The sequence below is a fragment of the Suricata suricatta genome, chromosome 7, assembly GCF_006229205.1.
Source record: "Suricata suricatta isolate VVHF042 chromosome 7, meerkat_22Aug2017_6uvM2_HiC, whole genome shotgun sequence".
Taxonomy (NCBI): domain Eukaryota; kingdom Metazoa; phylum Chordata; class Mammalia; order Carnivora; family Herpestidae; genus Suricata; species Suricata suricatta.
In genome coordinates this window covers 26,678,751-26,688,249 of record NC_043706.1, presented here as the reverse complement: position 1 = coordinate 26,688,249, position 9,499 = coordinate 26,678,751, and the positions used below count along the sequence as shown (strand labels likewise).

Here is a 9,499-nt window from a genome sequence, read left to right as displayed (position 1 = left end):
ACTGACAACTAGCTCAGAGCCTGGGGCCTGTCTTTGGATTCTGTGTCTCCCCCTCTCTCTGACCCTCCCCTGCTCACGCAGTCTCACCCTCTCTCTCAAAAATAAATTAAAAAAAAACATTTAAAAAATGTAAAAGCTTACTGCTTTATTAAAAAATAATAATAAAAGGATAAGTCAATATTTGGCATGACTTTGCTTATGTTCATATTATTTCTGGAAGAAAATATAAAAACCAACATACTTACTTCAGAGGAGGAGAAGGGGACTGAACCAGGGAATGTTTCCTAACATTTTGAACTCTTAGCATTTTTTGTACCATGTACATTTATCAACTTTTTGGTTTAAGAGAAAAAGAGCCAGCCAACAACTTTCACATCCCTTTCAAACAGAAGCAAGTTCAGAACAAAGATACTTGAGGTTTTCTCATATACATTTGTCTTTTTTTTTTCATTCTTCGTTTTTCTTTTAAGTGTCTTTTTTTTTTTTTTTGAAGGAACAGTGTGAGCAGGGGAGGGGCAGAAAGGGAGAGAGACACAAAATCCTAAGCAAGCTCCAGGCTCTGAGCTGTCAGCACAGAGCCCAACACAGGGCTTAAACTCACAAACCATGAGATCATGACCTGAGCCAAGGTCATATGCTCAACCAACTGAGCCACCCAGCCACCTAATTTTATGGCTTAATTCTCTTAGTATATATTTCCATCACTTTATGTAAACCTTTCTCAAAGTACAGAAAAGCCATTTATCCACAGGAGCCCAAATTTGTGGTCTTTGGCACATAAAATGAACAGAACAAGTCTATTAATTGTATCATTTCTATTGTTTTTAATCATAGTGGTGGATTTTGCAAATTCATCTCTACCCTGTTGCCTAGGCTTTCAGCCAATCATAACTACCACCTGATATTTAATGAGGGCTTACTATGTGTTATACACAGTGTTGTATTCTTACATATATCATTTCCTTTAATATTTAACAGGCTTAGGTCTCCATACTGCTATTATCTCCATTTTACACATAAGAAAACTGTACATAGGAAGGTTAAATAACTTTTCTGAGGTCTTGATGCATTAGGAATGGATTTTGCACCAACTTTGCTCTATGAATCCAAGTCCTGTATGTTAAATCATAACTTCCTACCTACTGTGACAGCATGAAGTTCAGTCTATTGCTGTGAAACCACAAGGACAGTTACCTTGCATGCAAACTTCTATCATGTTCACTGTGGTAACCCTAGCAAAGTACACAGCACCTGGCACAAAGCAAGTGAGTGATTTCATGAATTTACTGGCCCCACCAGAACCAATGGCTATTTACTTAAAAGTGCAAATGAATAAATAAGCTCCAGAGGAACTGAGAATATAAATCCTTCCGATTTTCTGAGTAAGTAAGATATGGCTGCTGGAAAGCACATCTGGAGGTCTGCTTTTCAACCCCAAGCTCTTTGTACTAACTAGGAGCACATTCTAACATTGGTGAGATTTGTATAATCCACATGTATATTTGTAAAGTATTCTCTTAACCATTTGTCACCACTGAGTGGCTAATTACTAATTACCAACACTCACATGAAGCCATGATGCTCCTTAAATGAGATGCTAAAGATTTCAGCAATGCTGTCATCTTAGCATGTTGGAAAAAGTAATGTATGGACTCATCACTGTACCACAGAAAGCTCCGAAGTGAGAACATCTCATGGAATATGAAGGCTGCAGTCAATAACTCATGGTGGATTGTGAATAAGATGGCATATTCACCTGACATCCTGATACAGAAACGAGGAGACATGCTGCTATATGCATCCTCTTGTCTTCTAACCACTTCTGTCCCTGCCAGCCCCCAATTAGCACCCCCAATGCCAAGAACAACGTTTAAAATAAAATTCTCAGAGCAGGAAGTTAAATGTGACAAATACAAAATCAGCACCATATAGAATTGTCTGTTAAAGTCACAGTCTTATCATGATTATTTTTAAATTACTTTTATTAATTAGAGATAATGCTGCTTGATTATCCCCTTTTCCTTAGGCCTTTAATGTAGCCCAACTAGGATTCTGAGACATTCCTAAACAAATTTACTCATTATTCTTCATGTATTTCTAAGTAGGTCTGGAGTGGGGCCCCAAAACTTAAATTCTAAGCATTTCAGATGATGTGGGTCCAAAGCTCCATTTTGAAAACCATTACCTGCAAAAAATAACTTGAAAATCCATCAAAAGGGATGGCAATTTCGAATACAGAAAAATTAAAAAACTCAATAAAATTAAAAACTATGGTCAACTGTCTTTTTTCCAACTATCTTAATAAAAATAATAAAATACTAAAAACACTAAGACAGAAGGACTGTGGTAAACTTTCAAAATCATCATCATAATACTATTATTGGAACTTTCTGAATAAGTATATATTTGACTGTATGTCTGCAAACTTTTGCTAACTTTAAATCTTACAAAGGGGTAAAGTTTCACATCTTTGTAAGTAGATGGACCCTTGATAAAATTTTGGGGTTTTTTCCTTGTCAGCCCCATGCTGTCTCTTTCTTGGGGTTCTATTTGCTCCTAAAAGTTAACAACATGTATCACTTTTGCATCACTGCCCACTCAAAGTCAATAAATGAGTTATTCCTTCTCATACCAAAAGCTGCTCCCAGAATAAAATATGATTGGTTCATTCACACAAACTTGTAGAGTGGCTGGTATTCTTTGATGTATGATATGTATGATTATTCTTAGAAGAAACTGATTTTGAAATGTATTGTTTCCTCAAGTAATCATAAGTGTACTTACTGCTCCAAGTAAATTAAGAAAAGGCAGAAAACTGTAGAGAGAAAAATTAAAATCACATAACATCAAAATCAGGTAAAATATATGTTAAAATTCTGGCTATCTCCTTCAAGTGACCGCCAACACATGCATATATGCAAACACATGCATCCCAACATCATCAAACAAGTAGAGTGGGTAAGATATTTGGGAAAACAGTGTCCAGAAAAACCCCACCCACAGAACCAACTATTTTTTTCCATGTCTCACATGAGACAGATTTCAACAAGTACATATATACTTGCAGAAATAAAGGGAAAGTGTTCAAAATTGTAACTGATCTAGAAAGCTGTAACATATGGTTTTCCATCCCATGAATCTTCAAAGTTCTAAGGGCCTCTCTCAGAAAGAATGTGTAATTGAGTTTCCTGTTGATACTTTATGAGAAGTGATCATTGTCATGGCAGATAACATCACACGGGACAGCTAATGAGAGCGGGCCACTCAGCTGGGACGTCAATAGGTGCAAATGTCATAGACTCTGTCCCCAAAGGTTTCTAATCTGGCTTTGACTCCAGTGACCTGACAAATTCTTCAGATCGATAGTCAGCAACTCTGGCATGCTCATGGTCCTCCAGGTTAAACGTGGGCCTGAGCTGACACTGTGGCACCCTCATATCTATATTGCAGACCTCACATAGCTGACACTATCTGTGAATTCGTCCTGAGCAGAGCCGAGCTGGAATGTGGTCTTTACTCACATCCTATCAGCAACAATACTACATCGCCCCACCCCTGAGGCCACATCTCACTATCCCCTCAGCACATCAGTGAGGATGATATAATGACAGCCTCATGGGTCTGAATACAGCACCACTTGAATCATGTATTTGTCATAACCAAAGAAAGGGGAAGTGCAAACTTGGAGGGAAGAAAGATACAAAAGTGTGGCAAGGAAAGCAACATTAAGAATTAACAGCATTGAATGCAGCCCAGAAACAGTACCATACCACAGATGCTGCAGTGATATTTGGCAGACAATGAGTACTATGGTATGTATCATGCTGCATACACACCTGCTAAGTAATGAATCTATAGAGATGCTGATGTGGTGGGGAAGTGTTATTGTTATATTAACCATCTAGGGAGTGGGAGGAAAGCAGATACTATTCCAGGGCTTATAAAGAACACCAGCCAGGTGCAGCAGTAGTCCCTAGGTGTGCTCTTATCCTGTGTGAATTGCTCCTTGAACATGCAGTCATCCAGTACATGCGGGGCTCCAACACAGCAAAGTGGAAGTAGGGCATTAGAGGACTTTAAGCTTCTCCTGAAACCTCTTCTCAAGAGTGAACTGCATTCATTAGATGTCTTGCATGACTAGATTTTAGAGTGGTCACATGAAGACTGAGTGCAGAGGACAAGAGAATGTCTTATAGGAGTCCCACAAGATAGACACATGCCTGCCTGAAAAGCTCTCCCTTTCCATTTATTACACGCTAAAAATTTCAGGAAGTTGGCAAGTAGCAGTGGGTGTAGGAGCTCCTCCCAACCAATCCAGCTATCTCTACTTTACCATAAGCACAGCTGGATATTTTGGCATCAACTGAACTACTCATCTTCCTTGCATCTGAAAAACAGACCCAACAAACATAGAGAGCCAGTGCAATATTTAATTTTTGAACCATGAAGACTTTTGGTATATATGAAAAAGAATAATACAAATTTATCTGTGGTGCATCATAAAAATTTGTTGATATAGTTATAGAGAGAACATTAAATGTAAAACCGTTCAGGACTTTAGAACAATGCATAGTTTTTCCTCATGGATATTTCTTGATATAATATTGTCTTTGGAAATAAAAAGTGTAACACATGCTTACCATAATCTCTGAAGTAATGCTAAATAATTAAAAGCTGATAAGGTACTCCCCATATTATGTTTCCACTTATACCCAAATTTTTACCTCAATCAATCTAGATACCCTAGTATTATTTTAACACATCTGCTCCCATGCTCAAAGGAAAACACAGACACATACATAGGGGATTTTGATTGTTACATTTTTCAAAAAAAAAAAAGAAGATAGATGGGTAGATAATGATACATACATATATACATACATATAAAAACACATGAACTCATTTTTTTCTTTTCATCTTTTCTAACTTAAAATGTCATAGACACCCCTCCAGGTCATGAGACAAAACTTTAACTCATTATTTTGTGTGGTTTCACAGTATACTATGACATGGATATTCCATGCCATACTAAACTTGCTTATTGATAAACCATCAGGTTGTCATATTGTTTTAAGGTTTTTCCTGTTAAATACAATGTAGACATCACTGTGAGTGGCAGCACAATCTCCAAAACTGTCTTCTCCATAAAAGAAACAAAACCTCTGGCAAAAATTATCATCACTGGGGCATCTGGGTGGCTCAATCAGTTAAGTGTCTAGCTCTTGGATTTAGTTCAGGTATTGATCTCACAGTTTGTGAGTTCAGGCCCTACATTGGGCTTCTCTCTCTCTCTCTCTCTCTCTCTCTCTCTCTCTCTCTCTCTCTCTCAAAATAATAAATAAATAATAAATAAATATTATCATCATCAACTTTTTTGGCCTCTGGAAATTAAAGAAGTCTTGCAATTATCCAAGGATAATTTATTCAGGTAAAACAGCTGAATCTAAGTAAGAAAAGAGAGTTTGTGCCATTTAAAAGAAACTTTTCAAAGCTTATTTATTTATTTTAAGAGAGAGAGAGAGAGCGAGCATGAGTGCAAGCTAAGGAAGGACAGAGAGAGGGAAAGAAAGAGAATCGAGAATCCCAAGCAGACTCCACACTGCCAGCTCAGAACCCAAAGTGGAGCTCGAACCCATGAATCATGAGATCATGACCTGAGAGTTTTTGTGGCATTTTAAACTGCTCTATTCCAATCTTTTCTTCCCTCTCTCCTTGATGTCTTGAAAATCAACAGCCCAATTTCATTATGAAAACTAGCAGCCTGAAAATGTGTAAGGGGAGGAAAGGAGTTAGAAGTTCTCCAAAGCCCCATTTTCAAAGAATTGTCATGATGGTGTTTCTCAGGTGGTTCTCTAAAAGACCATGTCTTATTTAACCTGACTCATATAAAGTGTAAACAATCCTTTCACCAGAAGTATTTGTGAAAGACAGATCAGTAGCAATTGTTTAACATCATCACTTCCTGAAACAGTGATAAAAAGCAGGCTAACCAAAAATGTTAAAAGGAAAAGCTGAAGAATGAGATGCCCATAGAAGACGTTAAAAGCTGTGATGTATTCCTGGGACTTTAGAAAGCGACATCCATGTGTAGGGCTATGTGCATCTCAAGAAACACTGGACAAGTTCTAATCTCTCACCTCTGGGTGATGTTGAGGTTCTGTGCAAACAGCAAGCAATGGTTAAGGCAGACATGTCATTTTCCCAGCTGACTATTGAAAGCATATCCCAATACACACAAAAGCCTCTTGGCAAAAGCTGGAAGACTTACTAGTTCTAAACGTTTAATGAAATTGCTGCCCCGTCATGAGCTGACCATTGAGCTAACTGAGTAGATATTTCAGTGACTCGTAGAACAAAGAATAGAGATTTTATAAAATTTGTTCAAAAAAGCCAACAACAACAATAACAACAACAACAAACAAAAACAAAAAACAGTAACAACAATAAGCCTTGGGGAGGAGTGAGAATTTAATTTACAGAATTGCCACATTATATTATTTTAAATGTCATTTTCCAAAAAATTATTATACATGCAAAGAAAGAAGAAACAATTGCTCACAAACGAGGGGGAAAAGCCATCAAAAGAAATATATCTGAGGAAGCCCAGACATTAAACTAACTAAACAAAGACTTTAAATCAGCAATTTTTAATTTGTCCAAATTACTATAAGCAATCATACCCAAACAACTAAGAGAAAGTATGAGAATGATATTTCACCAATATAGAATATCAATAAAGAGAAAAAAATTTTAGAGAGAGAGCATGAGCAGCAAAGGGGCAGAAGGAGAGGCAGAGATAGAATTTTAAACAGGCTTCACACACATGGAGCCTGAGGTGAGGCTCAGCAAAAATCAAAAGTCAGATACACAACTGACTGAGCCACCCAGGCACCCCAACAGAATTTATTTTTTTAAATACCAAATCTAAAAAAAAGTACAAAAATTTAAGTGAAAGTTCACTAGAAGAGATCAACAGCAGATTAAATAGGTAGAAGAATAAATCTGAATTTCGGAAGATAGGTTAAATAGAGGTTATTGAGTATGAGAGAGAAAGAAAAGGGAAAGAAAAGGGAATGAAAATAAAAAAGAACAGTGCCTTAGAGATTCGTAGAACACCATCAAGTAAATAAACATATGCCTAATAGGAGTCCAAAAAGGAAAAAGGGGAAAGGGACAAAAAAAATATTTAAAGAAATAATGGGCATAATATTCCCAAATTTGATGAAAAGCATTAATTTTTGCATCCAAGAAGTTCAATAAACTCCAAGTTAGGTAGAGTTAAAGAAAGCAAGATCTAGACACACTATAATTAAACTTTCAAATGACAAGGAGATCACCCTGAAAGCAACAAGAAAGAAACAACTCACCATGTATATGAACTCCTCAATTAAATTAACGGCTGATTTCTTATCAAAACCATGAGGACGGTGTGACAACGAGATGACACATTTGGAGTGCTGCCATCCAAGAATTCTATATCCAGCAAAACTGTCCTTCAAACATGAAAGAGAAATTAACACATTTCCACATAAACAAACACTGAGAGAATGCATTGCTAAGCAGATCTGACATAAAACAAATACTATAGAGACTCATTTGGGTTAAAATGAAGGGATATTAAAGAGTAACTCAAATCCAAATAAAATACTAAAAGGTGCTAACATAGGTAAATATATAAGACAATAAAAAATAGTATGTTTTATTGTAATCCTTCTTTGCTTACCTAATTTAAAAGACAATCCATAAAACAATAATTACGAATAAATCTATGTTGGTGGGCAATGTATAGATGAAATTTATATGAAGATAACAGGACAAAGGAGAGGAGAGTGATGAAACTCTATGGCAGCAAAGTTTTTATATATACACTACTGAAATCATGTGGTATTCATCTGAACTAGATTATAAATTATAGATTAAATTACAGATTCTAAGTACTTACAATTTAGAATATTGATTATAATTTCAAGAAAAATAACTTTATAAATACAGTTAAAGAAATGGTGTGGGATATTTAAATTTTATACTAGAAAATATTTATGTAGCACAAAATAAAGTAATTCTGATCGAGTAAAAGAACAAAAAATATAGCACATATAAAAATAGATAGTACAATGGTAGATTTAAATCCTACCTTATCATTAATTACATGAACTGTAAGTGGATAACAGAGTCCAATCAGAAGAAGGAAACTGGCAGAATTGGTTTTAAAAACATGATCCAACTAGATGCCATCTAAAAAGATACATTTTATATGTAAAGAACAAAAAATGTTGTAAATATAAATATAAAAGAAGATATAACATTGTAACAATAAAAATAGATCTGTAGTGGCTATACTAACATCAGATAAAATATATCTTAAGAAAAACAATTGTTGTTAGAGACAAAGAAGGACATTTTACAATGATAAGAGGGCAAGTCAGTCAAAAATGCATAACAATTGTAAACATATAAGTATCTAACAACAGAAGTCCCAAAATATGGGTACTTGGCTGAATACATAATACTGAGTAAATGGAAAAGAGAAATGAATGACTCAGTAATAACATTTGGAGACTTTAATACTCTATTTTCAATAATGGATAGAAAAACAAGACAAAAAAATAATTAAGCAACAATATTAAACAACTAGAGCTTTAGAAAATTCCACTCAACAATAGCAGAATACATATTTTTTATCAAATGTATGTGGAAGAGTCTCCATAACAGACAATATGTTAGTGTATAAATCAACTCTCAATAAATTCTAAAAGATTAATATTATGCAAAATATGTTTTCTAAACAAAATTTAATGAAATTAAAAATTAAACAAAGACTCTCTATTCTATTCCATTGGTCCATGAGTCTGTTTTTGTGCCAGTACCATACTGTCTTGATGATGACAGCTTTGTAGTAGAGGCTGAAGTCTGGGATTGTGATGCCTTTGGTTTTGGTTTTCTTCTTCAATATTACTTTGGCTATTCGGGGTCTTTTGTGGTTCCATATGAATTTTAAGATAGTTTGTTCTAGCTTTGAGAAGAATGCTGGTGCAACTTTGATGGGGATTGCATTGAATGTGTAAATTGCTTTGGGTAATAATGACATTTTAACAATGTTTATTCTTCCAATCCATGAGCACAGAATGTTTTTCCATTTCTTTGTGTCTTCTTCAATTTCCTTCATAAGTCTTCTATAGTTTTCATCGTACAGGTCTTTTACATCTTTGGTTAGGTTTATTCCTAGGTATTTTATGGGTTTTCATGCAATTGTGAATGGGATCTGCTTCTTGCTTTCTCTTTCTGTTGCTTCAATTTTGATGTATAAGAATGCAACTGATTTCTGTACATTGACTTTGTAACTTGCAACATTACTGAATTCATCGATCTGTTCTAGAAGGCTTCTGGTGGAGTCATTCGGATTTCCCTGTAGAGTATCATGTCGTCTGCAAAAAGGGAAAGTTTGACTTCTTCTTTGCCAATTCTGATGCCTTTTATTTCCTTTTGTTGTCTGATTGCT

General features: G+C 35.4%; 1 long non-coding RNA gene across 1 annotated transcript; it reads right to left on the bottom strand.

Moving 5' to 3' along the window:
- Positions 1-4,322: 4,322 nt before the first annotated feature.
- On the bottom strand, positions 4,323-8,215 carry LOC115296130. Its single transcript, XR_003910743.1, has 3 exons — positions 8,135-8,215; positions 7,368-7,493; positions 4,323-4,387 (listed from the first exon to the last, which is right to left on the bottom strand). It is a non-coding gene; the product is annotated as an uncharacterized LOC115296130 (long non-coding RNA).
- Between the last annotated feature and the right edge of the window lie 1,284 nt (positions 8,216-9,499).